Source organism: Gavia stellata, chromosome 7 (genome assembly GCF_030936135.1).
Source record: "Gavia stellata isolate bGavSte3 chromosome 7, bGavSte3.hap2, whole genome shotgun sequence".
Classification (NCBI taxonomy): domain Eukaryota; kingdom Metazoa; phylum Chordata; class Aves; order Gaviiformes; family Gaviidae; genus Gavia; species Gavia stellata.
In genome coordinates, this window is record NC_082600.1 from 23,114,670 (window position 1) to 23,133,673 (window position 19,004).

Here is a 19,004-nt window from a genome sequence, read left to right on the forward strand (position 1 = left end):
CATTCCAAATTATTTGTTCATACTATCGCATATGGAATTGCATATCTTAACTGACGTTTGCAGATACTGATGATCATTTTGGACATGCAAATCTGTTTATAGAGTCATAGAATCATGGAATGGTTTGGGTTGGAAGGGACCTTAAAGATTATCTAGTTCCAACCCCCTTGCCATGGGCAGGAACACCTTCCACTAGACAAGGTTGTTCAAAGCCTTGTCCAAACTGGCCTTGAACACTTCCAGGGTTGGGGCATCCACAACTTCTCTGGGCAACCTGTTCCAGTGCCTCACCACCCTCATGGTGAAGAATTTCTTCCTTCTATCTAATCTAAATCTACCATTTTTCAGTTTAAAGCCATTAGCCCTTGTCCTATCAATACATGCCCTTGTAAAATGTCACTCTCCAGCTTTCTTGTAGGCTCCCTTCAAGCTATAAGGTCCCTCCAGAGCCTTCTCTTCTCCAGGCTGGACAACCCGACAACCCCAACTTTCTCAGCCTGTCCTCATAGGGGAGGTGCTCCAGCCTCTGATCATCTTCATGGCCCTCCTCTGAACTTGCTCCAACAGCTCCATGTCTTTATGTTGGGTGCTCCAGAGCTGAACACAGTACTCCAGGTGGGGTCTCACGAGAGTGGAGTGAGTAGAGGGGCAGAATCACCTCCCTCGGACCTGCTGGTCACACTTCTTTTGATGCAGCCCAGGATACAGTTGGCTTTCTGGGCTGCAAGCGCACATTGCTGGGTCATGTTGAGCTACTCATCAAGCAACACCCCCAAGTCCTTCTCCTCAGGGCTGCTCTCAGCTGAGCTTCCATATTTTGTGTGTGCAGTTCAAGTATCAACGAAAAATAAGTTAACTTTAATGTTGAGTTGTTCTACCTTTATTGAACAGAAATATGGCTGGCATCTAGAAGTTCTGTCATACTGATGACTTGTGAGAGTTTGCGATTAATTGCTCCTCTCTGTGCACTAGTATCTCAGTCTGCAAAAGGGAGGGATGACTTTCATGTTTGGAAGGTAATTTAAGAGCTATAGATGAGGAACTGTGCAGAAGTTCAGCAAGAATAAAAAATAACCTTCAGAATTTCCACTGACTCATGATTTTACTTAATCCACAGAATGATAATATATACATACGAGATACATGAGGGCAGTATATTTACATTCTGCTTTTGCCAAGTCAGTATCAAAATCATCAACACTGCATCAACAAATATCAAAGCTGCATTACTTAGGGGATTCTCACATTCAATGCTCTGGTAAAGAACAGTCAGTTCTGGAAATAAGTGGGTGAATTCTTTGCTGAAATATTTGCCTCTTCAGGGTTTTAGCCAGCTTAACTTGAACAGTTCGATGTAACTGAAAATCATTGTTATTGCTGCAGAAAAATAGGACATCATGGTCCATAGGATTGCTTCTAAAGCATCATACCATTAATTTCATAAGACTGACTGTATGATGGAACATGACTTGTCCTCTCAGTCTTATTAGATAATTGCCTCTGCTCACACTGTACCTGCTTACTGGAGAAAAGGATCCTTCTTCTGAGTTGTGGGGCAATAGAGAGGAATTTTGCTGGGACTGCTTTAAATTCATGGAAGGGATGTATTTTATTTTCACTTTTCTAAATATGACGTTTTCAGACAACTGTGTAAACAGATGATATTTTTTGTTTGCTTGTATTTTTGTTAAATTAGAAATTTCAGCTAGCGGGCTAAAGCCAAGAGAGATTTGCAGCCATACCTACAGGGATGTGTTTATAAAAGCCTCAATCTTTAAGGCCAGCAACAGTTACATCAATAATTAAAGAACAGCAAAAGTTAAAATTAGCATCATTCATTTTGTTCTAAATTTTAACCTTATCTCTGTGATCCCATTTTGTTTAGCCAAAGGTAAATGACCATTGTTTAAGAGGGGACTTTTCAATCAGTGTTCATTAGTTAATGAGGAAAAATCGCTTTCTCTTTTTTTTTTTTAAATCCTGTATTAATGCACATATGCGCCTACAAAACACCCAACTTAAAACACTAGTCAGCAGTGTTTGAGTTCATAGCTTTCACATTGTTTCATCTGGTTTCTCATGGACATTGTAAGGCTTTCTAGAGCACACAGACCAATGACACCCCAGTAATTCAAGCTTTGCTGTAGCTTCAATCATAAACCTTCTGTAATGATTCTGGTCTGTGTTTTCAGTTATGTGTAGGAGGTGGGCTGTCTCCTTAGTACCGCATGAAGTATAAGAAAAAAAAATTAAGAGCTTTGTGTAGTAGAGAAGAGCAGGTGAAAGCAGAAAGAGGTAAATTGCCTAGATAAAAAAGTGAGTATCACAAATGGTTATTTCCAAATAAATAGATGAATTTTTGGCTACTTCCCATAAAATACTATTAAGAATAATAATGCAATAACAAACATTAAAAATGTGGTGGAAAAGAAGTCTACATTTTGCTCTTACCATAACACTTGGATTCAGAGATCAGCCCCATAGCAGCAGCTTGTAATGTCTTTCCTATCACCACAGGAAAAACATGAATCTACTTGTAATATGAGTATTTGTGGCATCATGAATTGCCACAATAGAAATAGGGTATCTTGTACCTGAATCCTGGCAAGAAAATAACAGAAGATATAAAAACTGTTACTGGAGTGCTGTGAGCTACAAAAAGGACTGCAAGGAAGAGTTTCTTTACTACAGTAGCATTTATGGGCCCCTACTGAGCTAAGCTCTACAGCATTGCACAGATATAGCCACACATCATCCCCATCCACTCTTTGTAATCAAAACAGACAGAAAGCATGAAAAAGTGAGTGTTATTATGATCTTTATTTTACAGGTGGGAGCTGAAACACAGAGGAAAAATGTCCTGCCCAGTGAAATCTGGGTCTCAAGCAAGAGCTGAACTGGCACCTGCAGAGTCTTGAGCAAGTGCCTCAGTTCCAGCTTCATTTGCGCCCTCATGAAGTAGGACACATTTATCAGTATATGCCATACTCTCACATATAGCCAGAAAGAACTTTGCTGGTATGGAGGAGAAAACAATTCTGAAATCAATCAGCACCTTTCACTTGAGTTAGTACAGTGAACCGATTATCTCAGTGATAAACCAGCACTGGCCAGACTTTCTGAATTCCTAAATGATTTGGAGTGCTTAGCTTCATTCTTAATGGTGCTGTGATCTCATCAGGAAGCTGCTTTGAGCACTGCCTCAAGACCAATAGCCATGGGATTTACAGCTATGAGTCAGTGAACATTTTTCAGCCTCAATGACTCAAAACATGAAAAAGGGAAGTTCAGTGAGTTAGGTCTCCTCAACCTTACCTAATGCTAGAGGCATTCTTCTTAAGGGAGAAACTGTGAGGATGGAAGTGCTGCGGCTTCAGTATGGAGCTGAAGGATGGGTCCCAGCTCCAAAAGCCAGGATGAATACTGTATTATTCAGCCAGACACTCTTTTGGTCTTTGATAATGTAGATCAGCACGCTGCAGCTGGCAACCTCGGGGTAGAACCAGTCTACAAGAGGCCACCACCAAGCTCGAATCAGACAATAGCTGTTCAGGTAACATGCAATAACAATTGATTCTCTCCTTCCGTACCTCTTCCTGTCACAGCCTGGCTTATTACAGAGTGAACTGCCATTCTAAATTTTTGAGTTGAAAAGGTGGAACTGAAGGCTGCCTCCTTCTCCTCTACCTGTGAGCAGCCCACTGCTTCTGTCTGCTGCTGCTGATACACCAACAATGCCCAAGAGAGACGGTGGAAGTTCCCAAACTGTGATTCAATACCTCTAGTTTCTTAGGACTAGTGTAAGACGGAGATTCCTTTTCCACTTTTTTTCTTCTTCTTTCCTTTTAGCCTACAAACAACAGTGGCTTACAAAGAGTTAGACATTTGTCATTTTTTTCAAAGGAGAGAACACCAAACTATGTATAAACACACTTAACCATTCTTCAGTACTAAGGAAGAGAGATCTGAATAAATCCCTTTAAAAATAATAAATATTACCAATAAATGTAAGAAACAGAACCAGGGGAGATGAAGGAGAAGAAAGGTCACTTTTGATCTCCCTATTGTTTAATAAGATGAGTAACCTAATTTTCTGAGAGAGTGTCCCTGTTGGAGAGAAGGTACCTCAAGAATCTGTGAGCTAATGAAGAGAATTGCTATGTGGACCGGGTCTCATACGCTTTACCAAAGCATGCCAGTTCTGTTAAAATACTTTTAAGTTTTAATGCTAGAGCAGGTGTCTGACTATGTGGACAGTGCATGTCCTCTGAAGACACATTCACAAATTACTGTGACATAAGCATAACCAGATTCTCTACAGGCAGCTCACACTCTCAGGCCATCAGCTTAACCGTGTTGAGACAGGTCATCAGGGGTCACCAAAATGTCTTCTCACACAGTGGAAAAGCTGTCAAATCTGAGGTTTCTCAGATCACAGGAGTTCAGGGATCTGAGGACCACTGTTTTTCATGTCTGGGGTAGACACGGTGAGACACCAATGTCTGGTGTGCCTTGTGTTACACTCTAGTTAATGTATGCCGGAGTTTAGAAGCCCTATGGAGTTAAGCACTGATTAGGCAATGTAGAAAGGGACCATGGCCATATTCAACAGACTTCTGTAATGTGGAATAATTCAAATTTGTGAATGATGATGATTTGTCTCTGTGGAAATTATATGTGGAAAATGCTCCCTCAAGACAATCAGCAGAGCTTGGTAGAAATTGTGAAGTGAGGTATATGTGTGACTGAGTCTGGGGACTGATACTTCTTAGGGTAAGGACACCAAAAACTGAAGCCTATATGTCAGATTACTGTATGGCCTTCCCTCTGGCAAGAGACCATTTCAACTAGTTAACACAGTAGAATAGTTCCTCCCCAAACACACAAACACACCTGTAAGTTATTGAGAAATTTGACCGCACAAGGAAGAGGGAGTAAAAAAAGAAGTGGAGAAAGGCAGGAGCTAGCACCCCATCAGCCTCACAGGTAGACCAGCAAAATAACTGGTTTGGGGAATGTTGGCAAACTACACTGGCTGCAGTAATCCCACCTCCTGCTGATATTTTATTCAGTTTTCCCAAGTTGATGTTTTATTGTATTTCCTCAGTAACATTCTGTTTATTTTCAAACCTTTTAACTCATAGCTTATGAGTGGAGAAACATTGCTCACCAAGAACACCTGCAATAAATAATCTGATTGCTCTGGGTTCTGCAAGGTCTTGAGCCAATGTAGATTTTCCACTATATACTCATAAAAATTAAAACCTGCTCTTTTTACTGTCATACGGTGCCTGGAAGAAATTTTACATATGTAAAATAGCATCAAAAAGTGCAGAAAACAGCATGCTTGAATGCATAAAAGTAAAAGCTAATGATCGATGGTCACATTTGGTTAGGAGAAATTTATCCTTCATAATTATATTTCACATTTTTCTTTCATGACTGACCTTTCTTCAAGCTTCCCAGTCTTTTTCAAGATGTCATTAATAAAAGTGGAAGTCATCCAAGTTAGGTCTTTTTGATGCCATTTCTGGAAAGTAGCCTAAGGAGTAAGTTAACATTTTCCTACAGAAGGGACTTCACAACACAGTTCCCATTTCAGAGTTAAGTGGCCCAGCCTTAACAAACAAGTAGTGCCTTTCAGCAGCAAACCTGTACTGTCAAACTCTACCTTTGCAAAGCAAAAGATGTTTTGATTCTATGCACAACTCAACCATGTGAGGTCGTCTACTTCGTGCCTATGTGAGTTGCTAAGGGCTGTGCAGAGTTCTTCTTACCTGAAGCAGGATTGTTGTATCACTCTAAATTGAAAAAGGCTGATTAGGGAGACAAGTGTGAATTGTGGAATTCATTTGGGAAATGGATGCAAAGAAACATACCTTGGAAAATATTGATATAGTAACAGAGGCACATTTGAGTAACTACAGACTGTGGAAGGTTCTGCTATTGAATCCATCCATTTTTCCAACTGATTAAGCCTCCTTTAATTACATTCTGTATTTTCCAGTTCATTGCCACCTTACACAACTCATTTCCAGAGCAGAAAATGTGGTTGTTTTCCAGCAAATTGCAACAGGCTTTCTGTCTTAGTCATCCATTGTTTACAACAGAGTCTCCGCTAATTTAGATCCAACATGTCCAAACACTATGAAACAGTGACTTGGATATTATTTGGTGAGTAACAAACACACATGTGCTGAGCAATACCTTCACCACTGTGTCGATATTAGAATTTATTTCCCCAGGGAAGGCGTACTGGTCTGTAAGCAGGAATTAATAGCTATTCTTTACAAAAAGTTTCACTAGATTTTCTTCCATTTAAGCAATTCCACAGAGACATACTTTGATTTGTTTTGCTTTCCAACAACTTGAAATACATCAAAATAGAGATGACTGGAAAATGTTTGATGGGACATTCTTTTTCTCCATAGGAAAATGCTGATTCATTGAAACTGAAACATTTTACAAGCAGAAAGAAAGGGACTTCAGACATGACATGGAAAGGTTCTCTCAGTGGTTGACTGAGAGAACAGCCTACCTCAAGGTCAACTCTCTCACACGACCACAAGTTTAAGTGTCTCTGTAACCTGATTTGCACTAGACACTAATAAATAGTTACCTAAGAGTGAGGCGGCAGTCTTAAGCACTTAGAATGAAAGACAGTTTGGCCTGGTGAATGCTTAATATCTTCATGAAGTAAAACTGTTTCCACAGCATACCTTTCTTCAACCTAGTTTAAGGATATTGCTGGAGAAAATCCAAACTAAATCCCTGCTGACCTAGCAGAACAGGAATTTGAATTTTGATCTTTCTCTGGAGAATCCTGGGCAATGTTGTATTCATTAATCTTAGTCCTTTGTTATTCTGGACTACCCATTTTGTTGTTTCGAGCAGGCTGGGTTTTCAGAAGATATTGTTTTGATTTAAGATTTAACTAGAAGACATGAAAAAATCCATCACTATTCTTCTGAGTAGAATTAAAAAAACCCTTCCTTTATATAAAAAGAGGCTTTTTCTGGTGATTATTCTTGATTCTGCATCTCAGATGCTTCTACCTGTTTTGCACTTTTGATACTTTTGATATCTTTTTAGATCTCTTGCTTTTTTAACAGGAAGCATGAGCAACAATAACACCCTTCATCAGCATTAGTCATAGCCACCAAGATGAAACTCCTGTGTTGGTACTAAATTTACCATGACTGACTCAGGCATGTTTGAGCCTGCTAAAATTAGCAGATTTGAAGAAATGTATGTATCTTATTCAGCTCCAACGCTACCATTTTCAGGTCAGAATGTAGTTTTGTTTCCTAAGTTAATTTTCATTAAAAAATCATTAAACCATGTATTCCATACCCAAAAATTCAGATTAATCATCAGTTTTAAAAGGCACATTAGGCAAAAATTATTTGTTTTGTGGGGGGTTAGGGTGGGTTTTTTGGACAGTCTGTATAAAACAATAGCGTAGCTATCTGACCTATTAATGTTCTCATTCCATACCTTGCAGATGCATGAGAATCCTGCATTGAGTCCCTAATCTGGTATAAGATTTGACTTTCAACAAGAGTTGAAATTTAAAGGAAAACACCTAATACATTAGGATTGTTTGTTTGGTTGGTTTTTTTTTATTTTCAGAAACGCAAGATCAAATCTTATTACATTTTTTCTGTCTTCTCATTGTCCCCCTTATAAAGCTTAGGACAGACTAGTAATTCTCGTTCTGTATTTTTGAACTCATGTATAAAAGGAGAGGATGTTGAATTTAGCATAAAAGTTGTCAGGGTCACAGCCAGCTCTGAAGATTATATAACTGAAGAAACTCTATGCTAGTTTTGGTCTTTTTTTTTTAAAATCTCTAATTCCATGGTTTTACTCAGTTTTGAATTCCCATTAGCATGGAAAGCATCTCAAGCTCTCTAACAATGAATCCAAGGAAAGGGAGAAAGTATGAATGTGGCACGTTTTGTAACAGATAGGTAAAATAAAAGAACATTCTTTTTCCTTCAGCCACTATCCCACACTGTAAGTTCAGCTAAATTTAAATAGGGTTACTGACATGGTAATTTGCATTGTTACCCATGATACTCTTCTGCTCTTTATAAAGCATTTCCTTTTGAAATTGCCATGACCTATATAAGCATATCATTTTGTCCCTGTGGCTAGCACTTGGTTAAGTATCAGATTCACTGTGAAATTCCTGCAATTACCATTTCACTCTTATCTAGCTGAATATAGAAGCACTTCCAGGGCCCTTTTTTAAGTATGTCATTGACTGTATTAGTTTTGATGATATCTCAAGACTGCTTATCTATAATGACTTATAAATTGTCAAATTAAACTAACCCTCCTTTATTCTGTGTTATGTATATTCAATGTCCAGCTAACTCTCATGGGTGAAAGCAGAGCAGTTAAAGCAGAGACACTTGCAGAAGATAAAGGAGCTGGGACACAATACTGATTGTTCTGGATGCCTGACTTACAGAAGAAACTCTGATCCTTCACACGGATTAGCATAGGAACATGATTTAAAAGGGGGTCTACTAGGGAAGGGGGTCTACTAGGGAAGGGGGTCTACTAGGAAAGGGGATCAAAAAGTGACAGCAAAACCTCTTAGGTTTTCCACCAGCTAGATGGAATTACAATTTCTTCAGCTCAGATGTTTTGTCTCCAAAATATCAAAGAAAATGTTGCAAATACAAATGAGTGCTGGGGAAAGTACCTACTGTCTAGGTTTGAAAGCTCCATTATCTGTGGTATGAACATTTGGCAAGGCTAGGCTATTTGCAATTTACCAGAGTGCCCTTCAGACAGTGTGTTTATTGGTGGTATTCCATGCTGCAGATCTTAACTCAGTATATTGGAACCTATCCTGAAATTTTTGCTTTGACTGGATTTTTTTCAGTTTAAATGAATGCACAATTCTGCATTGATCTAACATAGTGAAAAGTAAACAAATCAAAATGTATCTTGAACAATAGCATGGACCAAGACATCTTTCACATTTGAAAAAGATGCCTGAGTGAAAGCTTAGTGCAATGGTTATGTATGACTCATGGGGAATGTTAGAGCCTTTCACCTTCATGCTATTAGTGGAAATCTGATGTAAGCTGGAACTGAACTGACAGATCCCCTACAATTTCACAGATTCACAGAATGGTTGAAGTTGGAAGGTACCTCTGGAGGTCATCTGGTCCAACAGCCCCTGCTCAAGCAGGGCCACCTAGACCAGGTTGCCCAGGACCATGTCCAGTTGGCATATGAATATCTCCAAGGGCGGAGACTGCACAACCTCTCTGGGCAATCTGTGCCAGTGCTTGGTCACCCTCACAGTAAAAAACTGTTTCCTAATGTTCAGAGGGAACCTCCTGTGTTTCAGTTTGTGCTCATTGTATCTTGTCCTGTCACTGGGCACCACTGAAAAGAGCCTGGCTTCCTCTTTACACCACCCCTTCAGGTATTTGTATACATTGATAAGATCCTCACCCTGAGCCTTTTCTTCTCCAGGTTGAACAGTCCCAGCTGTCTCAGCCTTTCCTCACAAGAAAGATGCTCCAGTCCCTTCATCATCTTAGTGGCCCTTTGCTGGACTCTCTCCAGCAGCTCCATATCTCCCTTGTACTGGGGAGCCTAGAACTGGACACAGTACTTCAGGTGTGGACTCACCAGTGCTGAGCAGAGGGGAAGGATCACCTTCCTCAGCCTGCTGGCAATGCTTCTCCTAATGAAGCCCAGGATACCATTAGCCTTCTTTGCCACACTTTGTCCCACCACTAGCAGTCCAAAGTAAGACCCATTTCTATCCCACAGATCCAACAGTCTGTATGGATTGGCACTCTTTGGGCAGTTTCTGTGGGAGACCAGGGATTGAATGGGAATTTCAGTTAATCCCATTTTGATAAAAAGTACATCTATTTGTTTTCTGCATAAATACAGTATTTGAGTTTTCTTGTCTATAGATTCAGATTCAGGTAGTACAGTGGTATCAAGGAGCTGGATGGAGAGACAGATAGATTATACTATCTCTTTTTGAAAATAACATTTAAGTGAATTTGAGAAAAACATCATCTGTCAGGGAAGCAAAAGTAGAATCGCATAATTTGAACATAAATAAATTCCCTCAAAGCGTGCCTGTACCTTTAATGAAAACAGGCCTTTGATAACCATTGAAATTGGTAGTAAAAATAGAAAAAGGAAGATCAGAGACCTGTTTACTTTGGCTGCTAGAGCTGCTTATTCTTTTTAGTGATTTGATTTTTGTTGTGTGGAATGAGCAGCCTGGCTCCTCTGTTCTAAGACTGTCACCCTGCCATTTCCATACAGAGAGGCTAATTCTGAATCACACCACCTCTTAAGAAGACCTGAACACAGCAGGGGGACAATTGCTTTGAAAGAACTGGTTTGCAAATGGGGAAATTGGACAGGCAGAATCAATTTGTTCAACTTTTCTCTCTTGCTGTACCTAACTGGTCTGCTTCATAAACTTGCGAAAGGGAAGTTGGAATGCATCTGTCTAGCACATCTCAGAGTGGTGGCAGATCCAACGTGATCCATCTGTCATATAAGCTGGAATGCCTCTCTGTTGCGTCTGCAGGAGTTTAATGTCTCCTAGACTTATGCGTCACTGTGCATGAATAGTAGCACTGGGCTTTCTGGACATCTGGAAATCTAAACTGCTGTGCACACAGATGCCTAACACTGGGTCATTGCCCAAAACCATGGGACTGAAAATGGTAGTACTGGAAAGTGTGCAATGAGACTGAAGAGCACAGCATTTGTTACTTATGTCTCCAGAAGTAGTTTTCACTAGTAATTTTGCTCTAGTTTTTCCAATGCTTTTCACTGAAGTAGAACTGATATATGCTGAGTATGCAACTGTGGTATTTTCTATCCAACACTGGAAGTTCACAAATTTTCAGACTTTTCTAATTTTTGGAATGTGACACCTGACCATTTTACCAGTGGCTAAAGCCAGAAGGTTTGTATTTGGGTCAGTGTTTTCCTCATTTCAAAGGATCTAGGTTGTAGATGTTCTAGAATTAGCCACTTTTTACTCTCAGAGTCCTTTAGAGATTTGTTCGTCACTAGGTCTAATGAGCAGAAATGGGGTTAATTAACATCTGTGGAATCACTCCAGGGCTAAAAGAAATGGTTGGGCTGTGGCTGTGACTTAAAATTGTCTCGGAAGGTGATATCTGCAAAGTATTTATGAGAAGACAACAATATATAACATTAATTTTGTTTTCTGTAGAAAAAATATAAAAGGGAGGAAGGAGTCAATTCTATTAGTACCCTCATTAGTTACTAAAAACCCAAGCTGTTCCTTCTAAGTGTTTTGCCTTTCACAAAACTCTGCACACAAAGGGGTAGATTTGAAGCTTAAATGTTGTGCCTTCAATCCAAAGTAAACCATTTCACACAGGAAGAGTGTGGGTTTCCCTCAGGAGATTCCAAACAAAACAACTGATATGAAAACTTTTTGCAGAGTAGTTAACATAAAGTCTGTCTTTCTGAAGGTAACAACATGAAGTGGCAGACAGAAGAAGGAAGAAGATGACGATGAAGGTGAAGACCATGAAGATGAAGAAAAAGAAGATGATGAAGACAAAAAAGAAGAAGAAGAAGAAGGAGGAGGAGGAGGAGGAGGAGGCAGAGGAGGAGGAGAAAAAAGTCTGCAACCTGAGCAGGGACTAATTATCAAGAATATGAAAGGATGCTAAATTTAGCTGAATAACAAAAATGAATCACAGAACATCTAAAAACAATTTTTAACATTTTTTTTCTTAACAATCTCTAGACTCATAATCATGCTGGGAAACAGAATAATACAAAGGCATTCATAAACATTTTGCATTATATCAACCTCAGGATAATTTGACAACATTTCATTCTTAAAGTTGTTTTCCCCAATTTACTTTCATGCTTGAAGTGCAACAAATCTGCCTGCACAAGGTCTCTGTATTGACTGTTGGCATGGAAGGAAAGCTTCCTTTCTTTTTGTTTTTAAACGTTTCCTAGAAAACAGAATGGTTTTGGGGGTTTTTTCTTCTTCAGTGATTTTGCTGTTCCAGATTGTTTTTTTGTTTTGCTTTAGGGGGTTTGTGCCTAAGTGGATTTGTTACTGAAGTGCAGTTACCAAGTAGGAATAACACGTGAGATTTCTCAGATTCATCTTCAGGTAACCTGTGTGGCAGCAAAAGTATAAAGTCTGTCTGTGAGGCAAAATATCTTAGAATACTATACTGAACTTCGTCCTTACTAGTTCAAGGTAAATATACAGTTACAATTAGAACTCAACAGAGGGGACGTTTGTTTGTTTGTTTGCTTGATTTGTTTACATATGCATATATGAAGGTCATCCATGAAAGTTTAGAGGCACAGTTTTGTGGAATTCTACATCTCCATGTGAGCTAGCTGCTTGAATTCTCTGTATAGGCAGTAGAGAAAAACTCCCGCAGGATAAAAATTACCCATTTTCACTATCTACTTTAGTATGGTATAATTCCTATTCTGAAAGTGCCCTTTTGTCTTCATTGCATATAAAGTAAGCCTAGACAGCTTGCTCAAATGTAGACAACTACGTTCCGTCAGATAAACTACACATTTGCATTTAAACTTGAAATGTCTGAAACAGATTGGGCAAGGAAAGAAGCCTTGACAAGGCCAATATACTATAGAAGAAAGAATAACTGTGCCATGTGAATAAAGAAGCTTCTATTAGGATTAGCTCAGCAGTAATGTATGTAACTGTGACAGACATATAAAGGTTGCATGTATCAACATTTAGTCAGATGAATGCTATTGAGGTATCATATTGGGCCCAATTCGATTTTCCAGTCCAATTCTTCTATAAAAAGTATTTATACAATTATGGAATTTTATCACTAAAGTAAGAAATGCAGTCACTTAGACCTGTATAGCTAAGAAAAGAATTTTAAGTATGGATATTACATATGCACATGGCTGGCACAAAGACTATATCCCTCTTAAAAATAACATAAAGGCATGTTATTCTAATGTTGTTTTCCTATAGATAATGGAAACAAATATTACATGTTTTGCACTGTTTGGCTGAGATGCAATGAGAATCCACAACTGGATGTCTCCATGTTTTGAAGAATTGAAGGATACGTGTATTTGGTGTTTTCCATTCTATTTCATTCCACCAAAATGTTAGTCTAGAATAGAGAGCAAAGTTAAAGTAACGGGTGTATCATATGGAACAGCCCCATAAAGTAGCACAGTCTGGGGCTTGACTGGCTAGGCAGAAGCTCTACAGAAAAGGACACAGGGTCCTGGTAGACAATAAGTTGAACAAGAGTCAATGACATGTGTTGGAGTGATTAAGGCTAAAGCACAAAGGGCTTTTTCAGTGGCACACAGAGAAAGGACAAGAGGAAACAGTTTCATGTTGCAACATGGAAAATTCCAGCTGGACATAAGAAAATGTAATTTTCACCATGAGGCTGGTCAAGCACACTCCAACCTCCCAAGGAGGTCATAAAATGTCAATCTTTGGAGAAGACTTGACTGAACAAGACCCTGAGGAATCCAATATAACTTCACAAATAGCCTTGCTTTGAGCTGGAGGTTGAATAGATGTCCTCTTGAGCTTTCTTCCCACACAAAATTTTTCATAATTCTCTAACATCAAATTTGAACTCTGATCCCCAAAAAAGTACAAGTAAAATAACTACATATGTAAAAACAATGCAGTTATGGCAGCAAAGATAATTAAAATAATTACTAAATTCACGGTCCTATTTAGCAAAACACAAAACTACCTGCTGCAAACTGTCAAATCCGATGTACCCAAGAATAAGAAAAAATCACATTGAAAATTTATCACCTATTTCTTTCACACACATCTTCTCTCCTTCTCCCTCAGTATGTAGCAAAATTCAATCCAGTTGCTTTTGACAGCAACCTTTAAGGTGGTGATTCTTTGGAGGAATTAACTTTGAAAAAATAATTTCATTCACCACATATCTTGGCTTCAAGCATTTCTCATCATTTAGTAAAGTAGTTGAAATGTTACCAGAGGATGGGGATCATAAGAGGCTGAGTGAATGTTAAATTTGCTCTGAGTCTGTGTTTATCCCATCATATACAGAACTGTAGATCTTTTTTAGTCTCCATAGCTATATTCAACATTATCCATTAATATAGGAACAACTCAATTAGTAGCTCTGTAGGGATCAGAGTATAACCCTACTATCCACAATTTAATAGCTACCATACATCATCAAGATCTAATTCCCAGGCTGAGTAGGATGTAAATGGCAGTAGCCCACAGATCCATTTTTTAAAAACTTGAAATCTTTGTGGCTTAATACTCTTACCCAAGCCCACTTGTATTGTGCCTCCTGCAATTTTTCCTATAATTCACACCTGGCATCCTGCAGATTAATGTTGCTGACTGTTTTGTGGTTACATTATTTGATTTCTTGATACATTGTTAACATGAAAGGGAATTATTTGCCAACTATTTGCATTATCAGAGGTTCATTATGCCAGAAAAGTAATGGTTTGAGACTCAGAATGCTCTGTGCTTTGTGCTCTCAGTGGTCTTCAACAGTATTACTTACTCTGTTGTCTTATGCATATTTCAGAGAAGGTTGCTGGCAACTCACTGAAGTTCAAGATCAAGTAATTTTCTTATTTAATCCCTTCAATCTGGAATCTATAATAACCCTTTTTTTTTTTTCTTTAGTTTAGGAGAGAATTTAGAATATGCTCCATTATGTAGTGGAAATACAGGAATTTCTATACTCATTCAGAAGCTTAGACCAGTAACTGCAATCCTGATTATCCTGATCTAGGCTTGATGTCAAACATAATGATCAGCTCATATGCAACTGAATGATTTGGGAATGAAAGACTTATCCCATACATCCTAACTGAGGTCTATTTAATGCATCATGTACAGGTCTGGGCTGAGCAGGAAAGAGAAAGAACAGTTAAACTCTGAACTTTTTTTTGAGCTTTTTGCTCACCTTGCAACTGATGATTTAAACAGCAGTGTTGTAGAGAGCTAAAATTCATTGAGAGAGATGTCAAAACATTAATAGGCAAGTGCAGATGTATTGCGTACAACATTATCAGACTCTAAAACCTCATTTTGACAAAAGACACTTAAAATGGGAGGGGAAGCTTGCTGAGAAAACAGGAGAGTTGCTGTCAGACTTTAAATCTTGATTTTGAGTGTCACAGTCTTCAGTATATCCTGGGTCCACAACTCTTCAATGTTTCCGTTAATAACAGGAATGACAGAACTGAGAGTACACTTATTAAATTTGCAGATTATATGAAGCTGTGAAGGACTGAAAGTACATTGGAACATGATTTGGAATTCAAAACAACCTTGCAAAATGATCTGAAATAACAAAGATTAGTTTAAGAAGAATTAGAGAGTCCTATATTTAGTAGATATAGTTAACTGCACAATATAAGATGAAAACAAATGGCAAGGAAGCAATTCTATAGAAAAGTGTTCTGAAGACTATACTTACCATACGCTAAACAGGAGTCAATGAGCTCACACTCACGTAACAAAAAATAGAAAAGAAAAGAGAACGAACACCCTCAGACTATGTACACAGTAATATTGCACGTGGGACACATGAAATACATCTCCTGTTCTATTGCTCTTGCCACTCAACACTATTAAAGAGCTAAGCTCAAATGCTGTAGTCTGTTTGTGTCTCTGAATTAAAAAAAGAAGATAAGAATCAACTGGAGTGTTCCCTTCTCATGGTTGCCATAGGAATCAGGAATTGTCCAAAGACCATGACATATGAAGAAAGAGTGAACAAATTGAATAAGAAAAAAAAAGATTGAAGTAAGATATAACAGAAGTGTTAAAAAGTTAAAAGGTTGTTCTAAAAGTAGAGACATATTTTTTTTGTTCACTGTGGATAGGGTAAGAAGTATCGGGGAAGATAGGCACTATCTTTTCTGTGAAAGAATCCTGGGACAGTAACAGGACAGACAGCTAAGCATAGACATTTACCAAAAGCAGCTAAAAAATCTCCATTGTTGGAGGCTTTTTATAAAAAATAACTGGCTAGAATGGCTTAAATGTAGCTAAACTGCTGTTATTCTCAAAGTCCAGAACTGAGCTTTCATTGTGAGCTTTGGAAATGGATATGGATTCTGATTTCTCCATCACACTCCTTTGGCTAGACCTCAACAATAAGGGTGGGGTTTTTTCTTTCCCATAAAGTTTTTGCCTTTTATTTTTAAGTTCTGCTTCTGCACTGGAAAGTTTGGCTTGGAGTAGAATCATAACTGCTAATAAACCCCAGGAAAAGTAGATTTCTTTGTACTTACAGGTGACTTCCATATAATATCCAACCTGACCAGAGTGGAAGGTGCTAGAAAGCTTAGTAATAAGCCCATCCTTTATTTTTCTATTCCTTTCTTCTGGGTTTTTTTTTTTTTTTTTGGTGTTTCAGTAGATTTTAATAAGTCCTAAATAAACATGTGATTGAACTACTCAGGTCCAGTTTTTGAAGTTTACTCATCTTCAGTGATCAAGGTAATGGGTTTTTTATTTCTCTTTTATTCAGGCTGTGCTTACAATTCCTCAGTCATGCCCTAAGCACATTAGAAAGGGAATGGGGAGTGGTATATAAATAAAATTAGTATAATATAGTATATATAATAAAATTAGTATTAATATTATTAGTAAAAAGCTTTTTCTACCACAGAGCTTTAAAAATCTTCTGCTAATAACCATAACCACATCAAGCACAGTTCATTTTCTGGCAAATAATATCCTGAAGGTAGAAAAAGAAAAAGGCAGAAATTTCCAAAATACAGAAAGGCTGTTGTTTAAGACCTGCTTGAAAACAAAAGGTAAGATCATGAAAGCCACCTATTATCTCCAGATATTTGAAGCTGGGCTTCTTCAAATCCTACCAGTTATGCTTCCTAGCAGTGCTATGTGAACAAGCACCACCTAAAAAAAAAAAAAAAAAAAGACAGCTGTCTTCAGGTTCGCCTTTGTCCAGTTAATGGCGAATCTTTTTCTGTTGGTTTGTTCCTACATTTATCTCTGTTGTTTTCTAAGACCTCAAGAAAATGACAAGTCACATTTGTCACAATTTCTTTCATAGAAGAGTCATCTGCATTATTCACACTTCCTGGTATTGTACCAGCTCTTGCAAAGCCTCATCACTATTGTATCTATCTTGGACACCAAAGGAAGAATGCCCACAGCGGGATAATGATCCCTCAAATCTTAGGCTCATTACATTCTGCTTTGTGAAAGGCATGAGTCCAGTTTATCCTGCCACAGCATTCAGACATTGCCACCTAACAGGACAATTTTTATGACTCCATCTCACCCTCAGTTTCCTTCCTCCTGAAAATTCACAGTTCCTCTTCCATCTTCTTATGGGCAACTTCACATCAAAGGTCAAGGTGGAAGAAGTCTTAGGAAAGATGATGAGAGGAAGTTTAGTGAAGACTTTTAGCCATTTACTGCTCAGATTTTGGGAACTGTGGGAAATGGGTTTTGCAGAGTATCAGGGTGGTTACAGTTCAGATCTGGATGTCCTCTCTCCTTTTTTCTCCACAGACCCAAATGAGAAGGCAAATGTGACCTCTAATGTGGCAAAATGCTGTGTGTTCATATGACTATGTGGAACAAATCTAACACTTTCACGTACTGCTTTACTAGCTGCCCATACTCAGCTTGCATACAACCAGTCTGGTTGTACTGAATATGCACAGTGAGTCCAGTGATGTGACAGAAGGTGGTGGTATAAGGATATCCTTTAACACAGAAAAAATTTACTATGCTTGAACATCTGGTAAAGCTGGGTGTCATTGTCCTAGACAATTACCAAAAAATATTAGGTGGATCGTTTGCTACTCATAGTCCCAAAACCTCTGGAGAATATTTACCTATACAATCTTTTCCCATTACCCCTTCCTATTTTTTATTTCTTTGATTCACAAGTTCACAGAGCACCCCATCCAGTCATGACTATATATCTCAAGCACTGTCAAACCATAAATAATTAATAATAATAGATGTCCTCGCCAGAGAAAAACTTTGAGGTTATAATACAATGTTACTGAAGTCCCAAAATCTTTGTAAGAATAATAATTCTATACTATAAGTAGGGAAGCAAAAATAGGAAAGTGTTTCTTACGATACCAGCAGCATGACTTACAGTCTTGGCTCCAATTCTTTAACTCAGTATACCATGTGGAATCTTCTTTCAGTACATAATTTTCTATTCCCTATTGGAGCAAGTGCCCCTATGTCCTCTTATCTCATATTTCAGACTCTGAATTCTACATTAACATTCATTGCTCTGGCTTTTCCACCTGGTTTGATTAGTTACACAAGTTTTGCACTAAAAGAGTCACACAATTAGTCCTGCTGATAGGCGCAAAGTAAGCTGCAAATTCTGCAATACTGAGTTTGCTACGTACTGATGTTTCATGGGACACAATAATATTTTTCTCCTTTGTATTACTTAAATTTGAGTTACAACACATTCTCTGGAAAATAATATGCAGCCAGTTTAAAATCAGATCCATTTTAATTAAAGTTAATTATAGTCATTGTTTTGCACTCTTAAAAATCAAAAATTTTATAAACAAGAAGCGTAAGTGGCAAGTTACCGTTTGTCTCTGCTGTCAGCCAAGATTTCTGTGGGCAGAAATCCCTCTCTGCATTCACACCTTTATCCACAGTTCTCATTCTTAGTGTCCTTTAATTACGTCTAAGGCTTGTCTCTACAGGAAAGGTCTGTGACTTGGTATGTTATTGTTAAATGTGCAATGAATATCTAATGCTTGGAAATTGTGTTTTGTAAATACTTAGTAATAATTATATATTACCAACAGTGCTGCCAAATGGGTTCCCAAATATACCCTAAAGGTGTTGCTGTGAATGATGTGAGTTATCACAGTACACCTAAAGCATGGTATGCAAATTGAGGATTGAAAAATCATGGAACAAGTGCATATATACCTGCAAGGCAACAGAA